The sequence below is a fragment of the Anticarsia gemmatalis genome, chromosome 8 (genome assembly GCF_050436995.1).
Source record: "Anticarsia gemmatalis isolate Benzon Research Colony breed Stoneville strain chromosome 8, ilAntGemm2 primary, whole genome shotgun sequence".
In the NCBI taxonomy this organism is placed as follows: domain Eukaryota; kingdom Metazoa; phylum Arthropoda; class Insecta; order Lepidoptera; family Erebidae; genus Anticarsia; species Anticarsia gemmatalis.
Window position 1 is genome coordinate 13,398,968 of NC_134752.1, and position 17,241 is coordinate 13,416,208.

Sequence of the window (17,241 nt, forward strand, 5' to 3'; positions counted from 1 at the left end):
AAGCTTTGAAAGCATAAAACAAAAAAAAATATAGTACTTTCAGTTGAAGTAGCTGAGTAAAGCTAGTGGCTACCTAATAATAGCACAAACCTTCTTATTTCCAATAGAGTGCAAGGGGCTTGAGTTATAGACTTTGGCGTCCGGCAAAACCATCCGGCGTTATCAACCGGCCGGACAACGACCCCACAATTTATTGCTTTATCTCCTAGTTTTAATATTCGCGGGCGAAAAATTTATCGTCGGTCTAAAACCGGAGCAGCGTAGATTTGTTCTGTTTTTCATAGAGTTAATTAAAAGGTTCCGGGAATGTGAGGGGGATGACCTGTACGTTTTATGGGAATATGTAAATGAAATGGAATGGGAAATTAATAATAGTTTCCAGTTATTAGGAGTTATTAATATCGCATTTAATGTTGGTTTATTTTTGTCCGTTTTACCAAAATATCGGGGTTTTATTCTTGGCATAGAGATATATCATGGTATTTTTGATAATGAAAATCCTAAGTATTTTATTATTTAAAATGCTAGGTGTAAACAACTTAAGAGTAAAAACTGAATCGAGATGCTACATAAAAAAGTAAGACCTGCAATAAGTTTCAATCTGCATTTTAAAGAACTAGGAGCAAGTGCACACAACTGCCAACCTCGAAGTTTGATTCATGGGTCGGGCAAAAATCGATACGTTTATTTACCCCCGACGCAAAAAAAGGGGTGCTATTTCTTATTTATATCAGAAAATGTCTCAATAGTAGCCAAGAGTCTGATAACACGATTCATGACAATAGATTTGTCCCCCTATTTTAGGACAAACATTACAAGTGACGAAATGTGGGTGTATTTATACACCTCTGCCTACTCTTATAACAGGCGCGTATATGTGATTAAACAATATAAACTTAAAACAAACAGAAACAATATCTCAATAACCTTCTAAAAGGCTTAATTCCTCTTCATTAAATCTATAATACAATGTTCAATTAACATTTACATCTATTTATAGTAAACAATGAGTTATTGTTCGCGTGTCTGTTTCTAAGACAATGAGCGTCTTCTACGAAGTCAGTCGAAAGGCTTACTAATATAGATAGAATGAAGCTTTAGTACTATTACGGTGCTAGACTACAAATGGTGGTATTGGACGTGCGATAAACAAAGCACAGATTAAATTTCCAATCATTATAATTGATATGAATCAAAACGCAAAAATGAGTAATTTTTCATAGTTTGCTATACATAAATTTTTACATGATGTCCCGTGAAGCAGATAGACAATCAAACCCTATACATATTTCCGAACATAGGTAGATAAACTTACTCATTCCTTTCTGATCGGAAACAACTATAATAAGAAAACATTTAAGCTTTTAATTACAATGTACGCTTAAAGAAACCTATGCTATGAATTGCTAAAATCTCAACCTATATAACATTACACAACAAAATAAACAAAAGCTAACCCTAGGTTAAGATTATAGTCAATACTTTAAAACAGAACGAAGTGAATATCAAAAAACACACATTATTAAAAAGAAGTTCAATTGCAACTTTATGCAGACACGAGTCCCTCAAAAGCCTATAAAAACCCCATAAACCTCATATTAAAACTATATCAAAATGATTTACAAACGCCATCCCTTCATTGTTCGCAGTTGTGTGCAAAAATATGCGTGCATTTGTGTGTGTGTTCTTAAATATACATTTGTGAAGCAAATATGTGTTTACACTAACGTAGATACCGTGTCTCGATGTGGTAGGAATGTAGACGTTCTACGCTTAGGTGTGGTTCACACTTGTGTAGGCACTGTTGTGTGTAAAAAAATCGTCGATACATGTTTTAATGAATAAATTTGTAAATAGGATTAAACTTTTGCGTTTGTTTTGCATCAGTATGCTAATTTTACCTAAATTTTTAACAATGAAAAATGTTATTGAATAGTTTCTGAACTTCAGAATTTTCAGAATTAATTAAAAGTTGTAGTTAAAATAATAATATCAAACTACAAAGGTAATAATAATGTATGTATTATGGTTACTTCTGATTAAAGAAAAAAGCTATGGAAACAAAACTAAGTCTAAATACAATAGTTTAAACTTGTCGCTAGGTGCAAGTGAGAATCACACCTTACAGCCTACCTGCTACGTGATTACAATGCTACGAGTATGTCGTTGCTACGACAGCTACGAGTGCTACGAGCTACGCTATATCACACGGTGAATGTGCTACGCCTAAAACAATATACACTTTACTGCAATGTTTTTTCTTTGAAGCTTTTTTTTAGTTTTTTTTCGTACAATATATGTTTTAGTTTTTGATTTCTGTAAACGAGTATTATATCAAACTAGCTTATAGACACGACTCTGCCTGCGTAGAAACAATTGTAAAAAAAAAGTTTATTTGACGCAACTTAATAATTAATTAGACTTACGTTCTTATTTATTAGACTTTACTTTAAAGCGCAGGAATTGTTCTTCTTGAATGTGTATAATTATAAACATGCTGTTCATAGTATGTGCATACATTCTCAGGAGGAAATAGTCAAATTTAAATAGATATTGGATATTTTAGTTGACTAACTACCGGTTTCTAAGTACATTTAGCGGTAGTTTATCTATGCAATAGACTTTTTTTTAAACTATCGCTAAATGTGCCTCAAAAACCGGGGGAAAGACGATTTTTATATTATTCTTTATTAATTTAATGAAAATTCCAATATATTATCAAAAGTTACGGTTAAATAAAATCAATTTGGAAGTAGCTGCAGTAGACAAGAAACCCAGAGACTTTTGGAAAACAAGCAAATAGTAAAGTACTCGTAATAAGCCGTCTGTTCTTTCGTAAACCACAGAGCAGACTTTAATACCATTCCGATATTACAAAGGCTATGTCCTCGCAAAGATCTTCTGATATCTTTTACTTTTGTTCTAATATTGTTATAGATTTTACTGAACTAGTAAGTAGACGTAGACATTTTTAATAGTATATTGTATTCTTAAAAGAGTATGTACAAATATAAAATAAGATCCGAAAACTATTTTTTTATCTATCTACGTTTTATTTGTATATTCAAAACTTTTTATAAGCAGAATCACTACATTGTATGAATTTTTATATAAACATTTTCCAGTCCCAAAATATGGCACTTACTCCTAAATAGACTGAGAGAATAGGCGTGAATGCTTAAAAGTTGACAACTACTTTTACATTTATTATTTAATAAAAGTCTGGTGTAACTATTTGTTAACTGAAAATCGAAATACATATCTTGTGTAAGCCGTGAATTATACTCAAAGCAGCAAATTTAACCAAAAGATAATCACGGCTTTATTAAGAAAAATAAAACGAGAAATAAAAAATCTCAATGATTTTTTCTAAATCACAAAACAATCTATCCTAAAGACATACTATTGGAGCACAAAGGCGCTGTACACAAAGACCTTTTGATCTTTTTCGTATTATTTTACAAAATCGCATAAAGAAAACGCAAGCTGCAGTAAAAGATAAAAGATAAAATTGTCGCCGTAATTACGTTGTATTATAAAAGAAAAAGTAAGGAACGTTGCACGCTGAAGCTGAATGTGACGGAGTTGAAATTTCTAATGTAATTTTGTTGTGGGTTGCAATTTTATGTAATAATTTAAGTTTGGGAAATGGTTAATATTATTATTTTTATTTAGTTCATGTGCTTAAAGCAGTAGTAGTAGCACTAGACTGATTTTGTATACATGACGAGACGCATTTTTTTTTAGAAACTGTGGTTTTATTCTCTTGAAAACATGGATAAAATCTCTGATCTTATTCATCATTACTATTTGATAAAAGAATTACTTTCATTCATCATTTCATTTTGCTATTAACTATAGCGCGATTCACTATCGTCTATCGACAACTGGCTTACTATCGAGAAATTGTGTACGAAAATCTAGTAGCATAAGCGCCTCTAGCGGACATCGTAGGGACGATTTTTTCTGTACATTTTAAATGTCAAACTCTCGGTACTCGATAGTATCGACTGTAGAAAGTCTCGAATCGGAATACAAATCATATAATTTTTTAGGTTAGTTTTTCTTCCCTAAGTTTTTTTTCTTGGTGTATCGCCCCTTACTAAGTCCATTGTCCTCACTGGATAAAGTAAATAAGTGCACCGTGAATATTTCAACGTAAGAACTGGGGCCAAGTTCTTTGGAGCGCACTCTCATTTGACTGTCTTCACGCTCGCGTTGAGATACAAGAAGGAAATCTCTTGTGCTGACGACTTCAAGACTAAATTAATTTTAAAGCATGTATGGTAAAATTATGCAAGATTTTGTATTAAAATGTAAGTAATGTCAATGAGGTTGCATTAGTTTTGTAATAAAAAAAATGTTAAGTACTTCATTTAACTCAGCAAAGTTATAATTAAATAGATTTCTAAATTATTGGACGTGTCTTTGAATAAGCTTATTTCCAAAAATATTACTAAGATGCTGTTGAATTTAAAATATCTTTATGATTCCGTAAGAAATGCAGTGATGTTTGGAATGTTAGTCTCATATTTTAAACGAATAGTACGAATGTATCATCAATCATCATATTACTATTTGTCGTAACAACAATTAAATTTCTGTTCTTACCTACTTATTACCGCACAAACTAACAAAAGCGCCATTTCAACATTATATATAAACCCCTGCGTGACACATTTTCTCAATATCTTGACTCCAACAATCAGCAAATTATTTTTGCTGATTGTTGGAGTCAAGATATAGAGAAAATAAGTAATAGTTGTTTCGGCTTGAAAATCTGAAACATCATTTAAATTTTATCAAGAACCATTTTTCTAAGTAAATTTTCTAAGCCGCAAAATGTTAAAGATTTCTTGTTAAATAAATAAACGCGTTAATAATCCAGTAAGGACTCAGCCATCGGCATCTTAAGTTAGTTAACAACGGTTCAATGATTCCAACTTGATGTCTTTTAGATGAGAAAAGTTTTTTCATTCTTTCTACAGTTTTTAAACTTGGCTCTGAAATTATTAGTAGTTTTGTACTAGCTTGAGGCTGCGGTTTTGCTCGGGTTATTTTCTTTTCTTATGACATTTTAATTATACGTTATTTAAAAGTGATACCTGAGTCTTCGAAGTATTAACTCTTATGATATTACCGAGGACTGCAAACCTTGGACACCAATGACTCTTCGAAAGTATCAAAATGAAAATTATTATCACTTCATTTGGCGGAGCAATGGAACGTTGTACACCTAGAATTTTCTAAAACAGTTCTTAAATTAATTTTATGCCTTTTAACCCGCTTTTGGCCACCAAAGTAGACTTAAGACCTAAGCCTTCCTTTCAAATAAAGACATACGTGCTCAACAATCGCAAAGTTCAATTTAATTATTTTTTACTGTATATATGTACTGTTTTATTAATTCACTCACATAATGTTAAATTATTTAGTTTTGAAACTAAGTCTTAACAACGGTTTTTATAGCACTATTAAAACTTGATTTTAACCATTATTATATCCAGTCCAGCTAGAGTTCTTGAATCTATTTTTTATCACACCAATTCTAAACAAAAATCACTGTAAACAAATACAACAGTGATTTATAATCTCTAATTCCTTTCACGTAGAGTCAGGTAAACCAATAAACTAACCAAATAAACCTCAACTGTGATAGAGCCCTGAATGAAAACCTAACAATAGCTCTACTTAATTGAATTTTTATTGGTAGAGTTTATACTACAGACTCTACCGAGCTCTGTCAATAGGAAATCTAGAGCGAAGAATACAATTGATTTTCACAGTTATTTTTGTAGTGCATCGAGATCTTTTATTCAGTATTTCTGATATTGTTTATTGACTATTGTAGCGTATTTGAGCCACGGTTTAAAGGTATTATAGAGGCATTCAGGCAATCTTTTAAATTGCGTTTAATGGGCTTGCAACTGTCATTATTTATTTTTATGCATTCTTTTTTATTTAATATATTTAAACTTTAGGCCCTATTTTCATGTTATAGATGTTATAGTGATAAACCCAACATGAGTGTCCGTACTTATAACTAGGCAGTGATAAATTTTAATAATTACTATTGAAAGAACATTGGCTTGTACTATACTAACCATAAATTAAAAATGCCATCAAAAACATTCTGTAAAAACATCAAGTCTCGCCGTAAAAAGTTGTGAGATCTATATAATACCAAGTCGATTAATCTATTTAGTCTCTACTTAAAGGACCTTCTGTCTTAAGTTATTACGTATGTTATTATCATGCCAATTTAAAAACCTTTAAAACAAATAGACCGACCTGGCCATCGCATGATTTGGTTATTAGTATGTATCACACTACACAGTTCGACGAGAAGTTAATGCTCCTGAAATGTTAATGGCGAATTTGTGTTTTCTTGCGATGACCAAGTCGATCTATTTGTTTTAAAGGTTTTTTTTTTAAATTGGCATGATAATAACATACGTAATAACTTAAGACAGAAGGTCCTTTAAGTAGAGACTAAATAGATTAATCGACTTGGTATTATATAGATCTCACAACTTTTTACGGCGAGACTTGATGTTTTTACAGAATGTTTTTGATGGCATCTCACTTCTTTTTGTAGAGCGAACATAAGTCCAATTTGTATGGAAAGACGTTTTTTTTTTCATAATTCAACATATTTTCCTATGGGAACGTTGTTCAGTTTCATGGGCTAAACACCCTTACCCACCCTATACCCCCTCCCGTTATGCCTCATATAGTAGGTACCTATTTACACCTATTTATTTTATTTTCTGCAGTAATAATAATTCATTAACTGCAAATGTAACCTTGTAATCTTATACATTTATATGGGATTACAAAGTTATTGTTGCAGTTGGTGTATTTAGAAAACTGGACCGAAATTAGAAAATATTAAATTTTTCCCATGATTAAGACACTAAACCCTAATTGTATTCTAAATTTTAAGCTTCTAAGTCTGCTAGAAGTACCTTAGACTTTTGATGATCGGTGAGTCAGTGAGTCAGTGAGTCAGTGAATCAGTGAGTGACAAAATTCAAAATTTTAACAAGTTGTCATTCTTAAACTACTGGTTCAAATTGACTGAAATTTTAAATATACCGTCTTTATACAATGACTGATTAGTTTCTGAAAATCCAGGCTTTTTGTTTTATCCACAACGAAATTATAGGGGTGTCAAAAATAGCCCGAATTGCTTCGAGAAAAGGATGTTACGGCCGTGCCGCTTTTTTTTGCTCGACTTGCGGGGGCACTTCCGTGCCCCCAGATCACTGTAATGTGTCTAACATTATTTAAACAAACTTTCTTTAAAAATGCGTTATTATTTGGAATTCAATACAAAATACACCAAGCCTTGTTAAAACACAACAAAGCTAGCAAATAGTACAAGTAACAAAAACAAACCGCAGAAGCAAAAACTCATGAAACGAATACTTTAATATAAAGATTATTAACAAAGTTTCTGTTCACATCACGTTTGAAGAACTTACAAACAAAATATTAAATAAAACTCGAATCTCTGTCGACATATTTGAAAAAAAAAACTTATTTAATTACGAAAATTGTATAAATGTCAAAGAATTCGGTATAAAGAGATACCTGAAAAGTTTTGCCTTTGTTGGAAAGAAAATGAGTTTGTTGCTTTCAGTAGATTCTAGGAAATCCTGGCGTGAGACTTGGTGCGTGTTAAACCATTTTTATATTAACTAGTTAGCCTTTGCATTTGACTTTGTTTCTGTGATACCTTTGATATTTCGTTTATAAGAGATGAAACTATTTTGATAAGTTGAATGAAATACACCCAGGCGCCATTAACAGTATTATTCCTATGTAATAGGAGGAGAGGTTATTGTCAATTACCGGGCAAGCTTAACTCCGGACTACTAATGAGAAAATCTATTATATTGACAAATCCAATAGAACTTTGCCCGAACTGGGAAGCTAACCTGAGAAGTCGTGATCAGCAGTCACGTACAAAAACGCTAACACCAGGGTGGTTGTCAAGTATTTTTTAAAACAAGTATCAACGAACCTGTTTTGAGTAACCTAAGCGCTAAACTGTTATTGCGTAAGTGAGTAATTAACATCCTGACAACGGCAGGTCGTTGATCTCAAAATATAAGCTTAGTTATAATGTATGGTGATTGAAATTTACGAGAGCGTAGATACCCGTCTACTACAGGTGGATAACCTAACTTAACCCAACCTGCCTTCACTTTTAGAGAAACCTTAAGAGATATTTTGTAAATACGTATTAATGTGATAAATTTCATAGATTTTCTACATATTTTGATTTATATGTATTTAAGAAGGCAACTTATCACGTATGATTTCCAATACCAATACACAAAAACCAAATACCAGTAGAATAAATTTATTATTATCTTTTTATCAATGATATTAGCGGAGGACCATATAAAGTGGCGTGCTAAGAGGGAGGCCTATACTCAACAGTGGGTGGAAACGGGCTGATTGGATAGATAGAATCAATGATATTTAGGTTACGATATTTAAAACAATATAAGTGTCCTCCTTGCCAATACTGGCTAATATGGCTACGGCGACTACTGGCCAATATGGCTACGGCGCCCAGTATCATTGAAACCAACCAAATGTGCAAGACTTTATAGTGTCCAAGTGTGTGCACAACACATAGATATAATCATCATACAAAAAAACAATAATTATAAAAAAGGTACCTACATACTTTTATTTATAGTTCATTCAGAAATGAAGGCACACAATAGCTTTAGACTTGCAAAAATATGAAAATAAAACAATACAAAAATAACCTGTTATTATTACGATAACATTTCACTGAAAAATGTTTCATTAAATATTGAACTGTATATATTTAGCTGTGCTAAAATTGATTTTACTATTCAGGCTGTTTCATTTGTATTTTTGAAACATAATCGAAAGAAGTAATCGTGATTTTAAATTTCAATTTTTATTTTCATGCAAAAACACCTGTCCGTTTAATAAAAATCAACTTTTTCAGTCTGATTTTACGAATCTCATAATAATTAGATCTCTCAATATACGAAACTCTGAATCAACGGCTGTACACAATTTTTTATGTGGTTATTATTAGAGTCAATTCTATATTGCCCACATAACTTTTAAAAATATGTTTTTCAAAATAATAGGAGAATAAACGCGAATACGCATTTTAGCTTAAAATACCTGACGTTTAGGCGCAAGTTCCGTTGTCGCAAGCTTTGAGATTCCGTCGTATTCTATTATATAAGGTATCTTTCGTTTCTTTTGCAGTTAATGTCAAAGTAACTGAAGGTAAAGACCAATCTTTAGCCAAAAATATAGAAGTTTAGTAAAAGTTGAAATGAGTTTAAACTCGATAAGATTGGATCTTGAGAGTTGGGAGTTCGCACACTTTTGCCTACTTGTTTATTTATAGTATTTGGTAAAAGGATAGGTATGAAAGAAAGCTGTTCAATATTCTTAAAATATTTATTTATATGCTGGTCTTCGGTTATTTTTGTGGTTCAGGTGATCAGGTTAAAACTGATTAACCTAGGACAACAGTGCCATTACTTTTGACCTAAACTATGAAAAAATTTTTTAAAGCTAGCTCCGATTTCCGCTTCAATTGGTAGTAACAATTAATACATCTCTGACTACTTTTTGAAATGATTTCCCTTCTAAAAACACCTGCCACATTTTACGTAATATAATTTTACACTGGCCGCAGTAAACAAAGTTTCATTTATTATTGTGAACTTCAAACCTGTCAACCTATAAAACTTTTGCTTTCCAATCCGTGCTACTTTTATCTAGTTCAATAACAACACGAAACAAAACACGGTTTCAGGTATATTATTTCATCGTATATTTTTTATTATTATACACGTCTATAAATAACTTGCACTAAAGGTTCTAGATAGGTGTCTATTTGAGTACACTTAATAGTTTCCTTAGAAAATGTTCAGTATACAAACATTGCAGTTGCAGGCGTCAGCCGTCGGTGAAGCGTTGGTGTAGCGTTAGAATAAAGTGTATACCACACAGACAACGGGAGCGTATCCAACTAACGTCATTTGATAACGATTTTAATACACAGTCACATTCACAGACACAGTTTTTGTGTCTCTGAATATAGCAGCAAGCTGCTGCCCAAGATGTGAGAAATAAAAAGGGTAAATACCAGAGAAATGGAGTACAAGTAAAGGAATATCGTCATTCCGACGTCTTCGTCACTCACACTCGGACGTCTCTATAACGGTTATAGCAGTACATCGTTTTACTTACTTTTTGTATATTGTCAGCCATATTACCTGTTTATTAGTATTGTCTAGTCGTCCAAACATCAACTTGAAATTCCACCAACTATACTACCGTTCTGACACGCACCCGCCCCGCAACCGCACTGAATGTGTCTGGTGTTTAAAGTCGACGAACATCAGTGGCGCGTCGGCGTGACGTCGTAATTTCATATAAAATTCACGACGACGTTGTAACGCGAAACGGCAGGTGTTCCGTCTTTGGAGTGAGGTATCAATAGTTTTATTGTGTTATGTTCTAGAACGTGGCAATGCTGTGAGAATTTTTGTAGCATAAACTAGTATTGTTTTATCTAAGACTTGTCTAGAAAGCTAACTAAGCTATGAATCCTATGAACTTACAAGCACGTTTGCCGAGTACTATTTGTTAATATATTATTATGACGTCCATAAGCATCGTGCAGGTTAAAAAACTAAACGTTAATGAGTAATTTTGAATTGTTACTCATGCTTAAACATTCCAAATATAACCATAACCAAACTTAATCGAGAGATAAATTTCATGATAAGGTATAAACCATTACTCAAGTAGCAGTAAGTTATGATTAGTATCCAAATAAAATCTAGAAAAGGCTGCATCTAAACAGAACCGTTTTTAGGAAGAAGTATAATTGTTGTTTTTCTTTCCATATAAAGTTACCTTTAGTGTCATATACTCATATCTTCATAAAAGTATAAACAAGGAAACAATAAAATTCAGTAATATATCGTAATCGTTTTTATTAATGACATTGAGACATTTCAATTTATTCTGTACAATATACAATGTATCTTTATAACGTGCGACGTAGCCCCGCCATTTTGACAATATGCTAGTTTCTTTTATTACCCGTTTTGCATTTTCGTTTAATTGTTGCTAATTTTGTTGTATGAAAATTGAAATAGGAATTTTTCAATAACACTTGCTAAGGTTTTCAGTTTTCATGTAGGATATAAGAATTTGCATTGAATTATAAAAAATGAACTTACTTACGAAATTGCTTTAACACTTATTAACAAAAAAACTTAATTGTACTTAATCTAATTTCACCAACACTTCGATATTTTTCACATTCATTGTTGTACTCGAAATAATCCCTATTGTTACAAACCAATTACTATAAATTTATAAATAAAATGTTATCTGCCAAACACAGTTATATAAAATAACCTTATAATAACACATAATTTTCCCACAATTTATATTAATGCAATAATTAAAGATTATACACATTCAATACATAAAGCATCGGCAATTTAGTAACTTTCGTATTTCAGTAAAAAAATGTGGGTTAAGCAACAGTAGGCACAAACACTCCATAGATAATTTTCTCGTGCGTAATATTTAAGCTGAAATTCGTTAATTAATGTCTAAGACACAATTAGTGCGATTTCTTCAAGTTGGAAATTAAAAGCCGAGAGCGTTTGACATTTTGAATTATTTGAAAAAGTAAGATCTTTCATGTAATATTTCTTAGTTACTATAATGGTAGAAAAAACGCATTTTGTCAAGCACGATACGATATATAACAGTAGTAAATAACTGATTTTAAACTCACAGCTGCGAAAGCAATGTGTGTTAAAACCCGATATTATCACAATGGCGGGTACACGTCGACTGATTTAAAATTGACAACATTTATGCAAAATATGAAAACATCAATAAATAATTGGATTCAAACAATAGTAACGTGATTTGTAGCTTATTAACAAATTGGCACGTCCACTTAATTATATTTACAATTAAATATACATTTATTATATCACACTGCGTCGTATTCATAGTACAATACGTGGTAGAAATATTTGCGAACATTTTCATATTGTTTACCTTTAATAATATTTTATGTAGTTTGATTTATTTTGAAAGGGGAGAAAGGGATTTTGTTACGTTCACGTTTTCTAGGTATATCGAATAATATCGATATCATAACACCTTGTTTTCATAGAGATGGGTAGAGACTAAAGAACCGCGAATATAAATAACTTCAAATAAATAGTTATCGTTTAAGCCCGTCTTAACAAGTAACAAAATCACGAAAGCCATTTATAGCAAGAGTTTATAAACGCTGAAACTAAATTAAACTTAGCTATTGCCTAGTACTAGAATAAATTATGATCTCAATTTTATTTGAAGTGCAATTAAATTTAATATATTATAGGCTTGGAACACAGCCCACTGTCCTAGACATCTTTAAAAAGGTCACATCTTCAAAAGCTATTTGAAAACCTAATAAAATCAATGTGAATTGTGCAATATTCAACTCTTAAAATACTGATATTGGCACTTGAACAAGAAAATAGCGCAATCAAATATGAAATATTCAAGACAAATCAAATTATTTTTGAGTTACGAGTGTACTGTATTATAAATAAAATAATAATAAATATTGTATTGGCTTTTCAAAAGAAATATCTTCTTTGGTTATCTATAATGCGTTTTTTTTTAACAGAGAATATAAAAGTTGGAATATAAATAAATTTTGATACTACGAGAGGGCATAACCTACATTATTTCTTCACAAAAAAAACTGACTTTTCGTTGAAAAATATTGTTGTGTGTTTTCGAATTTAATGATCTTTTTATAATCTGATTTCCTTTATACAAGAACTCTGTTTATTTTTTGTAAATTTCATCATGAGGTCTTGACAAAATCAAACATAAGCTTCTGTTTAAAACACCACAATCAATGCACACATTTTTGTGAATGTATAAATCAAATTCTGATTCGAAATTTTTCCTCTTCCTTTGAAATCGGTTATAAAAACAAATATATGGTTGTCTGAATACCAATGTTGCGTTATTCAAAACGCAATCAAACCGTGCCATAAACGGCCCATAAATAAGTTGTAATATAATTTATTATCGCAGCAACTTCTACCACGCACTGTGTTAACTTGCAAGTCGTTATGTGGTCGCCTTACATCGCGTTGCGGTCACGTTAAAACGTGTTCGTGATCCTAATGGGACTTCCAAGTTCTCACAACGTAACGCAACCGCAAACGACAAACTTTAACTGACTTTTATCATATATATCCGTCAGTATAGACCACAATACACCCACTCTGCATTGACCTTACCTTCATACCTTATCCACATATTTATAGCTTAAATGTTCAACAAACTTTAGAGATAGTTGCGCGTTCCAAATTAATTCGCACAGTCCATTGCGCTTTTCACAGCGATAATCAAAAGGGGTGGATGATTGCAAAACGCAATGGAACGGACTTTCTCTGAAGTTTAATTTACGTTTTCGATGTAGAATCTAGAGGTTGTTATTTACAATTATATTGTAAAGAGGCGACTCTGAGTCGGAATGGCTCGACAAAAGGCCACTGCTGGTTTTACTTTAGTGTCACGTTTGGCGTCGCGCGATTCTAAAAGCCACAAAGCTCGGGAGAAGCGTGATAGGTGTATTGAAACTGTAGAGCGCAGAGCGCGAGAATTTAAAGTGCAGAACAGAAATGGATCTTGAATTTCTGTGACCGATGAAATACTGTTTCCTTTGAGGATATTTTTAAAAGGAAATTTCGTTTTCTCGGGGAAAAGTATCGTATCCGGTTACGTAGAGAGCAAATACTGACCGTTTATAAAATGTTGCAATGCTTTTGATCTATTTTATGTTGCGGGGTTTTGTGTAACTTTATATTTTGGTTTAATTCTACAGAAACGGACAGGCGTAGCCAGCGACCGGATCGGATTGTTTTCAAGTCTGCGTATTCGTTCAAAAATCGAGTTTTGTATGCGATATTTTATTTTTGTACCTTTAGCATCTCATCTTAATCAATATTAATGACGTAAACGGGGTAGATGACTTGCAAATTCTACCTTTCAAATTTACAGTCAATTCATTAACCAAACTTAGACAATCATAAGCGTTAATTGACTTAGATGAAAGTAGTCTGCAATTATTTGATTTGGATTTCTCTTTTTTTACATTATAAGAGTATGATAGTAAGATGTCTAAGATGAAGAAATTCACAGATGATTTCGACCTTCTACTAACAAAGGATTGGTGTAGTAAGATTACGATTTACCGCTAACTTTACAGATTTACCAGTAAACCAAAAAATACCCTTTACAGCAACACACATACTTCACAAATCGTTATCAGTAATTGGAAATAATAGTTTCTACTTCATAAATATATTTCATCCAGCCATGTTGGTCTCAGACAAAACCAATTAGGCCTATTATTTTTCTTGTTTATTCTAGCACTAAATCTGTACTTAACTTGTAACTAGATACTGACCAAATAAGAAAAAGCCTTGTGTTTGAGAAAATAATAGCTTGGGAAGATCTCCAAGAAAGATATAGAAGCTATATAATTATAGACATCGTGTGGTCTAGTTTTTATTTATGCTTTTATAAAGGGATGGTTTATTAACTAAAAATATTTTTGTTAACTAGATATTTTTACGTACATACAAATAATTACAGACTTGAAATATATTGTGGATTACAAAAACGCTGTCCTCGTATTCAAACCAGTAATCTGTTGCGGAGTGTGGCTCTTTTTAATGCAGTAAATATTCGTATTTTCAATTTTCCAGCTAGGTTTTTCAGTCACGAAAATACGCGTGAAGTTATTTATAATGTATGGAAAAGTAGCTTAATTTTAAAGTAAAATAATGCGACTATTATAAATTTCCCGGTACAGCCAATTTCGAGCAACGCATTAACATACATACCGCCGAGGGAAGCACAAAACCACTTAACAACTTACGGCAAAACCAACGAAATGCAGTAAAACATTTTGTAGTTTAAATTTAAATAAGACCGGATTTCGTTTTACCGAATACACTTACGCCTTTATGCACTTACCCCGACGACGTGCAGTCTTTTGTTCGCAAAAAATGAGTTCGCCTATCCCGCATAACAGTGTAAGTGACACATAAAATAAAAACAGTGTTAGCCTCGGAATATAATACGAAAGTATTAAATAACAATATTGAGCAAAGGGCTTGATATATTTATGTAATTTATCTAATTTAGAATGAGTGATCGCGTGCTCATATAAACGGATTTAATCATGTGTATCCTTAGCTTCACCAAAATATATTATTTCTTTACATAATAACGTAATATTTCACAGCAGAATATAAATGATTTCTCTTGTACATAAGACTTTTATGTGTCTGCGTTGTGTGGATTGGAGAGATTCGATTACGATCGGGTATTTTCGTGAGTTTACGAAGACAGCCGAAGCTGTAATTCAAATCTTTATATAGGAGCCTTGTAGCGTGTGTTTATAATATTGTACGGGGGGTGATAAATATTATGTCAACGTACGAACGTAATTATATTCAAGGATTTTCACGTATATAAATAATTCAACAGAGTTTGATGAACCTTGTGTCGTCTTTGCCTTTATCTTCCGAATAACTTAAAGCAGTTGGGGAATAAAATTAAAATCCTACGTTCTTTTTGATTCTATATAACTAAAACTGGTGCAGTCATAAATATTTTTTGTTTCACTTGCACAGAACAATATGCGTTATAAATGCGCAAACTGCAGTGTGCGTGAATTTTATTGAACACAGAACTTTTTGTTGAACTATAGAGTGTAATATGTTTTTAAAACGTATTTATAATTGTATGCAAAGATACTGTTTTAATATATAATTTAATTGACGCGCAAAAGGACTTTAAATATATTTTTGAATTAATCGATTTTTTGTGATATAGTTTCATATGTTCCATTGAACAATGTTCTTTTCTTTCTCAAATCAGTTTATAATGTTTTTGTCTATTTACATACATTATATCACGTCTGTTATGCATAAACATGTAGGCAGAGGTTTATGATTTTTTTTTTATGTTTAGTGCCTAAAAAATTGAATATAATTATATACTTAAGTACATACTTATTTTCTTTATATAACGCAAAAAAAAGCAATGTAACATGGGATTTTTTAGTTTCAAACTGTTATTACAGTTCTAGTTGAAAATGTAGTCCAAAAATATCCTCAGCCCTTCTAACTAAACCAATTCCTTTTTTATAAAAAAAACTCAACGAAATACAAATTGAAACGGATCCGTAAATTAATTGTACGCATCGTGGTTTGTTTAACCTTTTAAATTTCCTCAACGTTCCGTACATTTGACAGTACGTGAGGGGAACGCAAATATTTTTGTACCAGCGTATTTTTTACAATAATGTTTTTTGTTGAAAATTCCATGTATTTTCTAACGAAATACTATTCGAATTAAATAAACTTTTTCGATATTGTTTTTGGTATATTTTGGGTAACATTCACCGTATATTAAATATTTTTTAGATATCCGCAAATTCATTTATATTTAATAAATTCTTGTTTTCTTAAGGATGTTTTTTGAGATAAAGTAAAACCAACATAATCACACTTAGCCTTAATTCGAAACCTTGTATGTCTGCTTGTGTGTTTGTTACGCTATCATAATTAAACTTATGAACCGATTTTTATGAAATTAAGCCCTAAAGTCGATAATATCGGATTAGTTGATATTTTAGATTTTAATAATTGTATTACTTTGAATGGAATAGTAATATTAGAATAGATCTCAAAATACATTTTTCTTTACAACTATAGTATTCGTGCTAGTTATATCAAACCAAGAAAACTGTATTATAGCAACGCCTACGTTCACCAAAGGTAGGTTATATATTAGATTTATAAACATGACGCAGTTCATTCAACAAACATTTCATTTCGGTACTAATACTGAGAATTTTCAATACAACTAAAATTGGGAACATCTAACCAAGTATATAATAACGATGTAAACAATTTTTGTTTACAGAATCTCGTAGTTATTTGTGGCACCTTTAGAAAAGAATCTAAAAAAGATTTCTTTGATAAAAATATTTTGTCGCGATAACGATATGATTTTGTGGTATTTTTTTATTTTTAGATTGTGTTATTTTGTGTTGATTTTCTTATTATTATTTTCAGGCTGAGGGAAGACTTAAGTCAATGCTGA